The 15,485-nt window shown below is 41.5% G+C and overlaps 1 protein-coding gene across 2 annotated transcripts in view; it reads left to right on the top strand.

The window, feature by feature from the left end:
• The first annotated feature begins 1,195 nt into the window (after positions 1-1,195).
• The window catches only part of SGCG (sarcoglycan gamma), a 162,662-nt gene continuing 148,372 nt past the window's right edge, over positions 1,196-15,485 (top strand). Inside the window, exon 1 of one of the 2 annotated variants that reach the window (XM_069808152.1) lies at positions 1,196-1,398. The gene's annotated coding sequence lies outside the window, so the exon portion shown is untranslated. The remainder of the gene's footprint in view (positions 1,399-15,485) is intronic. The other variant, XM_069808151.1, reaches the window with a different exon arrangement.

The raw sequence follows: 15,485 nt of genomic DNA, 5'->3' as shown, positions 1-15,485 counted from the left end.
ATTTCCTACTTTTCCAATGCTTTCACTCATGTGTATTTCCCCTAATTAAAATCTCCTTTAAATCAAAATCCCTTCCTCAATGGCTCATTTTCTAACCTCCATAAGGCGGCCAAACTTCTCCCCCATACCCATCATCTTCAGTTTCACGTGCATTTTCTCCCAAGCCCCATAAAATTCTGGCTTCCCCAAACCCCTTCTCTTGTTATTCTCTTCACCTTCTAAACCCCTCCCTTGTCCATTTACAGAATATTTTCTCCTTTGTTGCCTGACCACTTTCTCCTACTCCTTTTCAGTGGTTCCACTGGTATTCACTCCTCTCTGCCTTTCTGAACACACTCGTTGTAAAATCTGTCAAAAAAATTAATTTATCATTTACCTTCCCAACCTGTAAGTCATTCTTCTCCTCCGTCGTGGGCAATTTCCCTCCCTACCTCCCAGATCTCTTTTTCTTCTCCCAAACCTCCCAACCCCACACTCCCCCAATCTCCTCTGCCACCCGCCCCCTGCTTCTTTCGCCCCCTCCTCAACTTCTGTCCTCCCCTGGCTCCTACCGCACATCTCAGGGCCTTCCAGAAAAACCGCTCCCAAACTCGTACCTCACGGACCGACCCCGAACGTCCCCTGCCCCGCCACCACCCCCAATTCACGCCCCGCCACAGCCCGAGGCGGCGGCAGCGGGTCCAGGCCCGCCCGGCCGTTGGCCCCCGCGCAGTCGCACTCTGGCCCCGCACCAAGCGGGACCAGGGCGCCCTCCAGAGGCGCCGGCTGCTCCCTGCCCTGCCCTCCCCTCCTCTCCCCTCCCTGCTGGCGGCGACGGGCTCCAGGGACCCGCCGCCCGCCGAAGACGGGGAGACCGGGCTGCGAGTAGCGATGGGGGCGGTGGCGCAGCGGCGGTCGGAGCGAGCCCCCTCTATCTCCCAGGGCCGGGCCCTGTCAGAACCGCGGCGCTGGGGCCGCGCCGGGCGCCTGTTGCCGCGGGGAAGGCGGGAGGTTGCGGCGGGACGCCCGCGCCCCCTCAGCCGCGAGGCCGTTCCCTCAGGGCGGCCGGCGGCGCGGGAGAGCGAGCTTGTCCCCGGCCGCTGCGTGCCCGCGCGGCGGCGTGAGGGGAAGGGAGGGAAGGAGGAGGAAGGGAGGGCGCAGCCCGTTTCCCGCCCCCTGCTCGGCTTCTTCTCCTCCCTCCCCCGGTTCCTCCCTCCCCGCCGCGCCGGCCAGGCTGGCCAGAGCTGCGCCCGCCCAGCGCCCGGGGCTGCCGCCCCGCCGGGTCGAGGGAAGGAGGGCGCTGCCTGCGGGGAGGAACCTGGATGAAGACTCGTGCCTCCGGGCGGGTTCGCCAGCCCCTCGGGCATGAAGGGGACGGCGGGGACTCTGCCTTGCCCCGCAGCCGAGCGGGGACATCAGGTAAGCGCCTTCGCCCCCGTCCCGTCCCGTCGCGCCTCAAGTGCGAGTGTCATCTGAAAAGTTATCCTCCCGCCGCTGGCCGAGGGGCGAAGGGCAAGAGGAGGCAGTCCTCGGTGTAGGGTTGCACATCGGTTCGCTCGGCGAGACCCGAAAGTCAGCGGGATCCCTGAGGCTGTGCTTCTCCCGCCGGGGGTGAGGCGGGGACGGGCTGGGAAGTGTGGCGTTTGGGCTGGTGGTCGTGCCGCTGGGACCCCCCCCTGCCCCTTGCCTCAGCGCCGGCGGCCGGCAGAAAGTTTCCAGCGCGGGTGAGGGGCAGAGAGGAGCGGGAGAGGATCGCCGCGGGGGGCGGAATGGGGTAGGGGGGGGTGTGTGTGCGCTGCCTTTTTGGGGAGGTATAGGACGCTGTTGCCGGTGGGCAGTGGGTGCTGCAGCTTCCCTTCGCGTGGCAGGAGTTCACCGAACTTGTTTCACTCTTGCGTGCTGAGTTTCCATTTGTCACGGAGAGGTAGGATTAAGTATCCGTAGAGGTATAATGTCGGCGTCTTTAATGGCCACATTTTAGTCTTCTGTGAAATTGGCTTACCTACTTGTGTCAGCTTAGATATGTTTAGGAAAAGAAAACAAACAACAAAATCCTACCAGAAAGAAATGCATAGCAGTATACCTGAGACTTCAGTGTGTTTGTTGTGTTGTATGACATAACTGTAAACTCACTGCTTTTCTTTTTGAATCACGCTTTGCTGGGGCTTTTTCACTGAAATTTGTGGATTAAGTATAAACTTCTAATAAGATATGTGGATTATCGTTAACACTATTGGAGATTAAATCCCACTTTAAATGCTTCACGATTATTTTCATCACCCTTTGCTCATAGCTTATATAAAGGACAGTAAGTCAGATTTCTATTTTTTGCTTAGTTATTCTAAAATCATTTAAGGAATAAAAAGTGAACGGGGTGCACCATAGAGGTTCTAAGTACCTTTCCTACAAAGTGAAAACCAACATTGAACCACCTTAAAGAAAAACAAAAATCCTCTACCTTCAAAAGCCTCCTTCTTACCAGCCCGAACAAAGAAGTGTACATTGCAAACTGCCTTGAGAGTGAAAAGATTTAAGTAATTTCAAATAAGGTGAAGTCCCCCTTATAGGGAATGTTCTGCACTAACTCCCTTTGTTAAATCAGAGATAACCTACCTTGAGAATTACCAGTTGCAGTGCCGTTTTACTTCCAAATTTTCAAGTACCAAGGTAATCCCACAAAATTTGTTGCAAAAGCCAAAGGAAAAACTTAAATGCAACAAGCTTAATGTCATTAGATCAGAAAAGTATGTATAGCTTTTTGTTTGTTTGTTTGTTTTTTCCTGTTTGTTTGGTTTTGGGTTTTTTGTTTGTTTTTTTTTTTTTAATATAATAGATTTGGAACCAGATTTAGGGGAGCATTCAAGTGCAGACTAGATTGAGCAACATACATTTGTCACTGCGGGTAATGCCTATGATTGTTCATTGGACATTGATAAGGCACTGTACTTAAGGTGATTTTCAGACTGGGACTTTTCTTAATAAACACAGTTATATTCCCTAAGAAGGTCTATCACTGTTAATGACCCAATGAAGCTTTGAGACTGCTTTATGTATGCTCAGTTTTTTATTAATGGACTTTTATATTGCATTAAGCTGAGAGAGGGCCAAGGACAGAGAAGTATAGGCATGTATAAAACTTGAAATGCTTCCCACTTTTGTGTGTTTTGTTCTTTGGTTGTGGTTTGGTTTGTGGGTTGTTTTTTTTTCATTGTCAGCTTCAAGTTTAACATCTCACTGGGCTTTAATGCAAGTGGCAGATTTTATTAAACATACAAAACATTTTTCTATTATAAAATGTTCTGGAGTTCTTACTTCCTTAAAAAGATAGATATGACTAGGGAGCTAAACTTTTTCTTGATAGCATGACAGTTAAAACTTGGTTTGCATAGGAGCAAGCATGTGTGGTTCATTAAAAGAAGGTGTCATTCTAAACTGTCGTTGACTAACTTTTCAACGTGGTTTTTGTGAAAGTGAATATATTGCTTGCAAGATGACTGCTAGGATATAACTAAGAGGTAATGAATGTAGTGATGTAGGGTCTATTTTAAGACTTTGAGTGCAGGTTTAGTATTTGGATGCCTATGGATTTAGTGCTCAGTTCTGCAAAGAGGTATTTCAGTTAATTTTCTTCATACTGGCATCTCAGTTAAACTCACAAAAGTACTGTTGATGCAGCAGCGCTTCAGCTACACAGAGGTGGAGTATGGAATTTTGCCTTTTTATAACATACTGAAGCAAAATGCTTTGTTTGCTAATAAGCTTTCTGTTCTGATAACATGTCCAAATTTATGTAGCTAAGCTGAGCTGGTGTTAGAAGTCAGGAGCTTAAATGTAACTGTGTGTCAAACAAATGTTCTTTTACAGCATGTGAAATCTTAAGCAATGAAAGTGGCCGGGTGAAGCAATGGAGGCATATAAAATGCCATTAAGGTACGGGAATGTGGGAAATTTGTAAAAGAAAAAAACAAGAGAAGTCATTTAGGAAATGGGGTTTTTTTGGACATGAACTTTTGCTGTAAAAACTAAGTTACCAGCTTTTGAAGATAATGCACACCTCGAAGATTTGGGGTAAAGATATACCTGGAGAAACAGTTGAGGTATTTGCTTTTACCTGAAAGCTATGGTTGCATATACAGCATTTTTCTTGTAGTTCTGTTTGCAAACCTTGTACTGCTATACTTTAAAGCCTTCTCTTGAAGACTTCTCTTGAACCATGACAGAAAATTTCTTACTTCATTGTTAAACGTGTCCAGTGTGGTTGGACTAGGTAAAATCATGGTGAAACTTGTTAACTGAGTGTAATGTTTCTGTAGAAGCAAGAGACTAATACAAAATGGAATGCTGACTAAAGAAAATTCCATCTTAGTTACAAGTTCAACATCCAGGTGCTGAGGAGTACATACTATAAATCTGTAGAAGGTGAGGGCTAGCTTTTGGGAAAGCATTCCTTCTGGTGGCCACAAACAAGTAGTATTCCTGCAGAATGAGCACAGTGAGCTTTCACTTTGCATGCCCATTCTGGCTGTTTTTGCCTGTCTTCTGTTACATCTCCACTCAGTCTCTTGTCAACTGAAAGACTCCTAATTATTTAATTTTACCTTTTATGTCGCCTTTTCTAGACCTCTGGTAGTTCATATTTTCTGCTGAATTCCTTTCAGTTCTTCTGTATTCCTTAGGTAGAGTACCCTCTATAAAAAAAAAAAATAAAGCAAAGCTGTAGCCATACCAACAAGTAAAGTGTAAAGATTAGTTTACTCTTCAAGGCAGCGTGTTGTCTTTTATGCAAGAATATCCTATTGCTGATCACTTTTAGCTCTTGGTAACTCTAACCACCAAGATACCATTTTGAAGAATAGCTACATATTATTTGTCCTCATCCTGTATTTTCTCAGTTGATTATTCTTAGCTAGACTATTTACCTTCTTGAATTGCATCTTAATTTTCTCCTAGATCGTGTCTTCAGTTTAGCATGATTGTTCTGAATTTTAGTCCTGTATACCAGGACTTCTAGCTCTGGCTTCTAGCTCTCCTTGAGCTAATGTCATGCTCAGATTTAACAAGTATACTCTCTCATTTCGGTTATTAATAAAGTGATAAGTATTATCTATCAGGACAGACTGGAGAAGCTCCTCTTAAAGTCTTCCAGTTTTTCAATGAATTGGTAATAATGATTCTCTGAATATGGTATTGAAACCTGTATTTAAAATAAAACTAATGCAATGGGTTTCAGTCCACAGGTACTATATGAGTGTGTAAATATGGGTATTATTGTCTCTTGTCAACTATTATAAAGCCCAAAGCAGGAGTAGTATGTATGTCTGTTATGAAGGTTTTGTTATAAAACATCACAGCTTTCAAGGAAAGAAAGTGCTCTTGAGGCTTCTAGTTTATAAATTCTTTTTAATACAATAGTTTTCACTGAGCAACCAAATACCTTTTTCTGAATGTCAGGTCAAAATACTCCTGGGCAGTGTACCTTGCAATCATAATCATGTATACTATTTGTAATTAAAATGCTGTCCACGAACCTTATGAAAATTACCAAGGTTAAATAAGTGCTAGTTTTACTTTTTAGTTTCTGACTTTAGCCAGCAAATAATGGGGAATAATATGTCAAATTATTGAGCTGTTCGATTAACTACTATGTTTTAGATAATTTCTAAAGGTCATGCAAGGTCAACATTTGTATGCATTTATGAAAGCTTTAGAAGAAAAACACTGATTCTCTGTTAGGGGTGTATGTCCCTGAAAATCTTAGTAATCTGCAGTCTCTTAACAAATTGTCATTATGTTAAATTTGATGTTAAATTTACCTGCTTTCTGCTAATATGTGGAGGTTTAGATTGAACAGAGTGATACTGAACTTCTAATTATTTTTTTTCCACTTCAGCGGAGAGACTCACCATGATGTTCCAAATTAATGGGTTTGTCAGTATTGCTGTTGATTTAAGTCACATAACAGGCATCAGCCTCTGAAATTGAAGAATTAGTTTTGGAAACTGCAACATATGTAAATCATACAAAAATACCCAAATAAATTGATTACTTGTGGTTGTGCATTAAGCATTCACTACTTATGACGATGAACATTTAAGATAAACAATTCTGAAAACTTCATAATACCATGTCTGTATAAACCTGGTCAGACAGCTGCTGTTTGTTTTCTAAGAGTTGATCTATGGAACTTGGATTTTGTATAGTAAACACCATTGCTCTTTATTATCATTAAAAATTACTGGTAAAAACATGTTTCTCTGTGTTGTAGCAAAGTAGGTAGATTTTAGAATAGGAGTTTTGAGGAAAAAGTTTCAAGATTCAAGAATTTGTACAATGTGTACAAAACAAAAACATGCATTAATTAAAAAAAGACAAAATAGCATATATATAAGTTTATGCTAGACCCAACAATTTATTTAATTTCAGAAACAAGGGAATTCTTTACATAACTATCTGTCAGTTTTCCCCAAATAAAGTCTTAGTGATGAATTCTAAACTAATTTGCAACATTACTTGTGAAAAATGTAATACGTGAAAAATCATAGCGTAATACTGTTTCCCTGGCTTGATTTCTTTAGACACAACACTTCTTCAGGCTATGAAGTTTTGCGTGAAGACTTTTGCTAGGAGACTTGAAGATGCTTGTATTTTGTATATTTATTTTTCACAGAGGTGCTCATGCACATAAATAAAAAGTGCTTGGTGTTTTCCTGGTGTTGATTTCAAAACCTGCAAGTATTTGAATCAAACACCAGGAAAAGAGAATCAAAATGGAAAGATCTGGCTGATTAAATAATTTTTTCTGGAATCTCCCACTCCACTCTCAAAAACAAACTCCCCAAAATAATTTAAAAAGAAGGTTGCAACCAGTCTTGAAAAGAGTATGGTGGCAGCCATTGTGGAAGTCCAGAGATGGCCTGCTGCCTCCTCCTTGTTATTTGAGCTGACACTGGGTTCTGAAGCCTTCTATTCTTTAGAAAGAAGGTTGTTTTTAGAAAACCATTTACTGTGTCTTGGCACTGGCCAGAGCCGCCTTTTTGTCTGAAGTGCAAGGTCATATTACTACTTCTCTTGGGACATTTATCATTGGATAACCTGTGTTCTTCATGGACCTAGAATGAAGTCAAGAGGTCTTCTCAGGATCTTTTCAGGCATGTGATGAGTTCAGTAAGCCTTGCAGACAATGGGATCTCCTTCTTCCCTTAGTTCAATGGCTGACTAATACAAGGTCATCCCAGGAAGTTCTTCAGTTGCTTTGGTCAGTGCAAGACAAGTCTAACTGAACAACCTTCATGGTCTTGTCAGTGTGAAGAATGCTTTTCTGTTCCTATCAGTCTATAAAATTCTTTGAGGCAATTGTAGACACCCATATTGTGATTCCACCAGATTCATTGTAGCTGCCTGAAACCAGTGGGCATTGGTGGGGAAAAAACATTATGGTTGGGGAATTACTTATCTATGTATGTATGGTATATATGATAGTGTCTGGTATGTGTACTGTATGATAGCATACATATTCCTGGTGCTTCATATTCTCCAACTAACATTTTATAGTAAATTCACTCAGATGGCAGCTGCTTGAGCATTGAGTGATTATTCCTTCAGACATCAGGGCTTCCCTTTTCTGGCAGGTTAACCAAACTCATGACAGTATGCTTCTTCACTTTTCCCAGTCAGTGAAAATATGGATGCTTACTGCATAGGTTGGACTTTGTCTGAATTAAGATCAATGGCGTTCAGAGAAGCAGTTGCTTCGTTGCAGTATTTTGAGTTTCAGGAAGTCCAAAATGCATCAACTTCAGGAATTGCTGATGAGAACTGACAACTCTTGATAGTACTGTGTACTATGTAAACCAAAAAGCAAGGGGAACTGGGTCTCCTTTGTCAAGAAAACATGATGTTTTGGATATGTTATATCACCAGAGAAATTAACTTTTTATCAGTTAGCTTGCCGGGTTTCTCAAACTCTTACAGATGAATTTAACAGGATTTTGAGTTTGTTTGGGGGTTTGTTTGTTTGTTTGTTTGGGGTTTGTTGTTGTTGTTGTGTTTTGTGGGTTTTTTTGTTTTATAATCATGTCTCCTTTGAAACTACCTTATTTTGGTTAGGGTTTTTTTCCTCACAGGATTTTATTTCCTCCTACTGTTTTTGCCAAAGTGGAAAAATTATATTTTGTCACATATGATCTTAAAGTTCTTTTCCAACCTAAATGATTCTATGATTCTATATATTGGGTACTCCATCCATAGAAGGAATTGGGGATCAGCCAGTCTGGAAATATTTAGAGCTAGATGTCTGCAGTCGGGCTGATTCTTTAAAAAGGAGATTCTAAAATTTTGAAGAAAAACTTTAATTGAAAAGGCTAGAAAAACATGAAACCAATTTTGTTGTTGAGCATACAACAGCTTTTCAAAGGAGCAGATATTTGTATGTTTGCAAGTGGAATGAACTAAAGGAAATTATGGAAGTTTTCCTCCATCCCAAGAAGTGTTATAAAGAAAGACCATAGATCATTTGAATTTGTTGTTTTGAAAAAAGTATTAATATGTTCAAAATACACTTGAAGATTTTTCTAAAAGAAAAGATAGGTAGATTTCTTTAGCAGTTTGTCCTGAGCAAAAAATGATTTACTTACTTTGCACGTTTTCACAGTTTTGCTTTAGGGAAAGGATAGCCTACAGTAAAGCCTTAGTTTGGAGAAAGAAAGGTGAGAAATAATATAATTTCTGTTCTTACCTGGAAGAATGGTGCAAGCTATATGGATCACTTCATAGTGATATCATAGATATCATTGCAATCGTAAAAATATATATATATGGTTTTAGCACAGCACTTGATGCTTTGGCTTCAGCACCCAGTTCCCTAAACAGTTGAAGAGCTATGAAGAGCAATTCTGACATTCTGCAGGAGAGGGAGGATTCTTTTCTTTTCTGTCAAGACTGTTTTATGTTTTTAATAAATGATATGTTTTTAAGTGAAAAATACTTGTTGTAAGGGAGGCTCCACTTCTGACAGAGCAGAACTACGTCATACATATTTATGAATCATTTGTTGGTTTTATGAAGCTCACTTTCTGCTTTACATTGTCACCAGCATCAGCAGGAAGGATGATGAGCATCTTTGTTCCAGTTATTCTATAATAGACAGGAAAAAATGGATGTTTAAAATAAAAAAAGCAGGAGACACTCTGAAAACCTCTTGAATCCCAGCAGCTCCTACCTGGTCCTCTATTGACTGTGAAAATTCAGATCTTTTGGTGTTCTGGACTTTGTGCATTTTTTTTCTGCATTGGGGTTTGATCACTTTGGAGGATCAGTTCATTCTAACAAGGCAGTATTTGGAGACACAAATTCCGTACAGTAGCCCTTTGTCATGTTGTCATCTATTGCTTCCACTTTCTCTGTTTAAAGTTCTATTCTACGGAGGGTGTTTTTGATTCTTGCTGTTGTTTTCTTCCTCTTCTATCACATACCTATAATGAGTGTATGCTTTTAAAGAGCTGCTTTAAAATTTAAAGGAGTCTGCTTTCCAAGTTGCTTGTACCAAATCTGATTGAGGTCTCCTTTGCTAGCAATGAAAGGGCAGTTACGTATATTCCTAATCTATTTGTCAAAAGCTTCAGCATACCCACCTATTTGTTGACATATATGACATGACGTAAACAGTTCTGGAGTAGTGTCGTAGGAGATAATTGTTTGGATTTTATCTCCTGACATAAATAAAGAACACATGCAAGAGAACTATCAATGAATTTTCTCAAAGTTTTTAAAATATTTATTACCAAAAACTCTCAAAGAGCCTGAGTTGTAGGACGGAAGATTCTCTCAAAGGCAAATAGTTACTTAAAAACCTGGGAAGAGAGAGTGGGAATAAATGGTTATTTTTTACCCTAGATGAGACAGAATACCAGTGAGGTGTTGGGATAATAGATACTGGAACATATGCTGTTCAATGAACTCATAAATTATTTGAAGAATAAAGTTGGTAGGAAGGAGAGTGCTTTAGCTGAATAATAGTGAATTAATCAAGGTAGTTGGTACTGAAACAGCAGCATTATTTCCTGGGCATGTAACTTCCATTCTCAGCTAAGTAACTTCTCAAAGGATCTTTGCTTTAGCCCTTGCCCTCAGTCATTTGTTTTTGAATACTGTTGGATCCTCAAAGAAGAGTAATGGAATTATTGACTATAACTTTCTGAAAATATGAGTTCACAACTCAGTGATGATCAGAAAAGTGAATGGAGTATTATGAACTAGTAGAATAGGAACCAAGGGCAATATAAAAAAAAATGGAAAAAAATGATATGTTTCTGTTAATTTTAAATACCATAGGCAGTTACTCTATCTCAAAGATACAAGGTTCTAAAAAATTCAGGGGAAGGCAGAAAACATGTCAAGGAGATGCTATAGCTTCTTCAACAGGTAATCAAACAGGTTACAGCTCTTCAGCTTCTAAAAGAGGTGCTAAAAGGTAATGTGACAGAAGTCAGTGACATTGAGTGGCATGAAAAAAGGTGAAGATGGGCTCATTATTCACCTTTTCTCATTGTGTGATAACAGTGAAATTATCAGTCAGCAATAAAATAAAACAAATTATGAAGTAATTAAGCTGTCAAACTCATTGACACAGGATGTTGTAGCAGGTATATATATAAAGGACCTCAAAGCAGAGTACTCTGATGGATTTTGAGTTCACTGGTAGCCATCAGGTGGAGGTGGTCCAGAGGCAGTTTCTGGGCTAGAAGGTCTCTTAGTCTCAAGTGCAGAAAGGTAGAAGAACATGCCAATGATAGAAGTGTCAGTCCTTGACATGTTTCTTGCATTATTTTCGTAAGCATCCTTTTTACCTGAAACAAGATAATGACTTGATATACAAAATCTGGCCACCGTTATGTTCAGCTGTATGCTATGGATGCTGTCTTCAGCTGCAAATGGACAATGTCTCAAAGGACTGTGTTCAGATAGCCTTCTACTGGAGTCTAATTAAATTATCTTGTTGAATGTAGTGTTTTAATTCAAGAACATTCAATGCTTTCTTCTTGTTCAGTCTGTGTAGAGAAAGTTACAGTACAAAATTTAGATGGTCCTTTGAACGAAAACATCATTAATAGTCATGACATTAAGTTGTGGTACTAGCTGGTTTAAATACCACTAAAAAAGGCAAAAAAAAGCTGTGGTTTGGGGGATAAGTAGACTCCATCATTGCTTTTTCAAGGATGGAATTACCAGGACATTTCAGTCAAGTTTTGCAAAGAATTTACCCAAGATATCAATAAGGACTTTCCCTGTTCCAAAAGATTATTTCAGGTTAAGCGTTGTAGACGTGCTTCAGTTCTTCATGCAACTGAACATTGCTTTGAAATACATGACAATATTATAGTATTGCACAGGTCTTTATTGGTTCTAATGCAAGGGCATACATTAAGAAATTGAAAATGCAACTAAAGATACTACATTTTAAGGCATATGGTTGATTTCATGTTAATATTAAACATAGCATGCTTAGGATTATAGCAAACTTGACACTGCTGAAATCTTGAATTCTAACTTTTCAAAAGAAAGGCAAGGTCAACTTTACTCAGACCAGCAGTGAAACTTCCCCCTTTCCCCTGCCCCCCAGCTAAACTAACAGGGCTTTGAGGAAAATATATACATTTATGGGAAAAGGTCTTTTTTCTCTTCTTTAATAATACCCTTTTGTTAGCATACGCTGTCATCTTAACAGCAAATTTGACTGATGGCTGAGAGCAAAATAGCAGTCTCATCAGACCTGCCTTTTTAGGGGAAGTCATTATACTTCTTCTGAAGTGTCTGCAGTAACCCATCAACATGGGTTATTGGGTTTTTAATACTGTATAATTATGATATATGTATGATTCTGCTCTTTGTCTAGCTTGCATCTGCCTAATCCCTACTCAGACACCCTTTTCATGAGAATAGAATAGACTGTATTTTTTGAAACGCTAGCCTTTGAGCAATAAAGGAAGTATATATAGATGATAAGGGAGTTTTCACTGTCATTGCTTTCTTATTCCCATAAGTGAAGATTAATCTTATATCTGAGACAAATGAAATATCTATACTAAAAGAAAACACCCCTCTTTGCTCTTAAGTATGGTGCTGTGTGTCTCTATTATCTTCTAGTTAAACCTAATGATTGCTAAACTGTTCTCAGTTTGGGGATTATCTTTTCTTGAGACACAGGGGGTATCTAACACTTTTTTTTGGAATGGTTACTGTCATCAGTGAAGCTCAAGGGCAGCCTTGGCTGCAGTGACTCTGAAGTGGTGGAGTTCAAGACCCTTAGGGCAGTGAGAAGGGTGGACAGCAAGCTGGCTATCCTGGATTTCAGGAGAGCAGACTTTGGCCCCTGCAGGGATCTCCTTGGGAGAGTACCATGGGATACAGCCCTGGAGGGAAGAGGGGCCCAAGAAAGCTGGTTAATATTCAAGGATCACCTCCTCCAGGCTCAGGAGCGATGCATCCCAACAAAGAGGAAGTCAGGCAAAAACACCAGGAGGCCTGTGTGGATGAACAAGGAGCTCCTGGACAAACTCAAACAAAAAGGAAGCCTGCAGAGGGTGGAAGCAAGGACAGGTAGCCTGAGAGGAATACAAAGAATTTGCTGAGCAGCCAGGGATCAGGTTAGGAAAGCTAAAGCCCTGAAAGAATTAAATCTGGCCAGGGATGTCAAGGGCAACAAGAAAAGCTTCTATAGGTAGGTCGGTGATAAAAGGAAGACTAGGGAAAATGTGGGCCCTCTCCAAAAGGAAATGGGAGACCTGGTTACCTGTGACATGGAGAAGGCTGAGGTACTCAATAACTTCTTTGCCTCAAGTCTTCACTGGCAAGTGCTCCAGCCACACTGCCCAAGTTGCAGAAGGCAAAGGCAGGGACTGGGAGAATGAAGAAACGCCCACAGCAGGAGGTCAGGTTCAAGACCATCTAAGGAACGTGAAGGTGCACAAGACCATGGGACCTCATGAGATGCCTCCGCAGGTCCAGAGGGAACTGGCAGATGAAGTGGCTAAGCCACTACCCATCATTTTTGAGTCACTGTGGCAGTCCAGGGAAGTTACCACTGACTGGAAAAGGGAAGGTGTAACCCTCATTTTTAAAAAGGAAGAAAAAGAAGACCTGGAGGAACTACAGGACCATCAGTCTCTCCTCTGTGCCTGGCAAGATCATGGAGCAGATCCTCCTGGACACTATCCCAGGGCACATGGAAAATAAGGAGGAGATTGGTGACAGCCAACATGGCTTCACTAGGGGCAAATTGTGCCTGACAAATTTTGCAGTTTTAGTGGATAAGGGAAAAGCAACAGATGTCATCTAGCTGGACTTGTGCAAAGCATTTGAGACCGTCTTCCACAACATCCCTGTCTCTAAATTGGACAGGCATGAACTTGACGGATGGACCACTCGGTGGATAAAGAATGGGCTGGATGGACGCACTCAAAGAATTGAGATCAACGACTTGATGTCTGAGTGGAGAGCAGTGATGAGTGGCATTCCTCAAGGGTCAGTACTGGGACCGGCACTGTTTAACATCTTTGTTGGCGACATGGTCGGTGCGGTGGAGTGCACCCTCAGCAAGTTTGCTGATGACACCAAGCTGTGTGGTGCGGTTGACAGGCCTGAGGGAAGGGATACCATCCAGATGGATCTTGACAGTCTTGAGAGGTGGGCCCTTGCGAACCTCATGAGGTTCAACAAGGCCAAGTGCACATGGGTCAGGGCAATCCCAAGCATAAATGCCAGGCACAGGCTGGGTGATGAGTGGATTGAGAGCAGCCCTGCGGAGAAGGACTTGGGGGTATGAGTGGATGAAAAACTGAATATGAGCCAGCAACGTGCGCTTGCAGCCCAGAAAGCCAGTTGCATTCTGGGCTGCATCAAAAGAAGTGTGGCCAGCAGGTCGAGGGAGGTGATTCTTCCCCTCTACTCTGTTCTCATGAGACCGCACCTGGAGTACTGTGTTCAGCTCTGGGGCCGCCAACATAAGAAAGACGTGGACCTGCTTGAGCAGGTCCAGAGGAGGGCCACAAAGGTGATCAGGGGGCTGGAGCACCTCCCCTATGAGGACAGGCTGAGAGAGTTGAGGTTGTTCATCCTGGAGAAGATGCCTCTGGGAAGACCTTGTAGCAGCCTTCCAGTACTTAAAGGGGGCCTACAGGAAAGGTGGGGAGGGACTCTTTATTAGGGAGTGTAGTGACAGGGTGAGGGTTAACAGTTTTAGACTGAAAGAGGGTAGATTTAGATTAGGTATGAGGAAGCAATTCTTCCCTGTGAGGGTGGTGAGGCACTGGAACAGATTGCCCAGAGAGGTGGTGGATGCCCCATCCCTGGAAGTGTTCGAGTCCAGGTTGGATGGGGCTTTAAGCAACCTGGTCTGGTGGAAGGTGTCCCTGCCCGTGGCGGGGTGGAGCTGGAACTGGATGATCTTTGAGGTCCCTTCCAATGCAAACCATTCTGTGATTCTATGATTACACAATGTCTCTTACACAACACTTAATGAATTCTTTGGAATATTTTGAAAATATATGTAAATTATGGCAGTTTTTGTCTGGATCTGTATTTAGGTTTGGTTTTGTTTTGTTTTTTCTCTGGTATCTGAATGATAGGTTAACTTGTAGCCAGTTCAGTCAATAACCCAAAACCAGCATCTATTGTTATTGTTTGCTCAGCTGAGTCAAAAAATATGCTAATAAATAATCCATTCAGTCCCCTGTTCTAACAACAAATGAAAAGTGTCCCTAAGCATGCCAGTAAATTCTTGTCTCAGGTTGCTTATATACTTGGCACCTGCACATATGTCTTTGAGCATGCCAGACTTTAATCTGTGATGAATGCAAAACTGATTGAAGACCTTATGTTGCCAGATAATAATTTTTGGACATGCACGCTGATTCATGTTTTCTTTTGTCCTATCATCAAGCTTGTGAGCAAGTGCAGAAAATTTTTCTCATTTTTCCAGCCCATGTTTCCAGCAGATATTTGCTGTATCCACTCTTGGCTGGTAGGCTTACTTCAAGGTCCATGCCTATCCGGAAATCAGCTCCTGACGCAAATATCTAAGAGTTGAGGCCATCTGTGAAATCTGCTTCTCATCTATCCATCATTAGGGTTTATTGATTGTACTGTCATTTTCAGGTATAATCTGTGACTCAGGGTCAGTCTCTTTATCATGAGTACTGCAGCTTCCAGCTCACTGTGTAAACGATGAGCATGGACTCTAAGAGTCTTTTTGCACAGTGTGCAGAAAATCCTAATTAACAGCAGAAGTGACTAGACTAAAGTAATTTTTATGGCTGCATACAAAATCTTGTTTTCATTTAAACTGCAGCTCTATGAGGCTTTGGAATACCTAGTGGAGCTATAGGAATACAGCTTTGGATAAGTTCACTACAAGCTTACCTCACAGCTATGTTTATGATTCATTCTTTTTTCCTGGCAACTATGTTTTTATTCACGTGGCAAAAAGTTCTAAAAAGATAATACAGATTTAG

Source organism: Haliaeetus albicilla, chromosome 20 (genome assembly GCF_947461875.1).
Source record: "Haliaeetus albicilla chromosome 20, bHalAlb1.1, whole genome shotgun sequence".
Classification (NCBI taxonomy): Eukaryota; Metazoa; Chordata; class Aves; order Accipitriformes; family Accipitridae; genus Haliaeetus; species Haliaeetus albicilla.
Note: the sequence above shows the minus strand (reverse complement) of the source record. Positions and strands in the feature narration are given on the sequence as shown.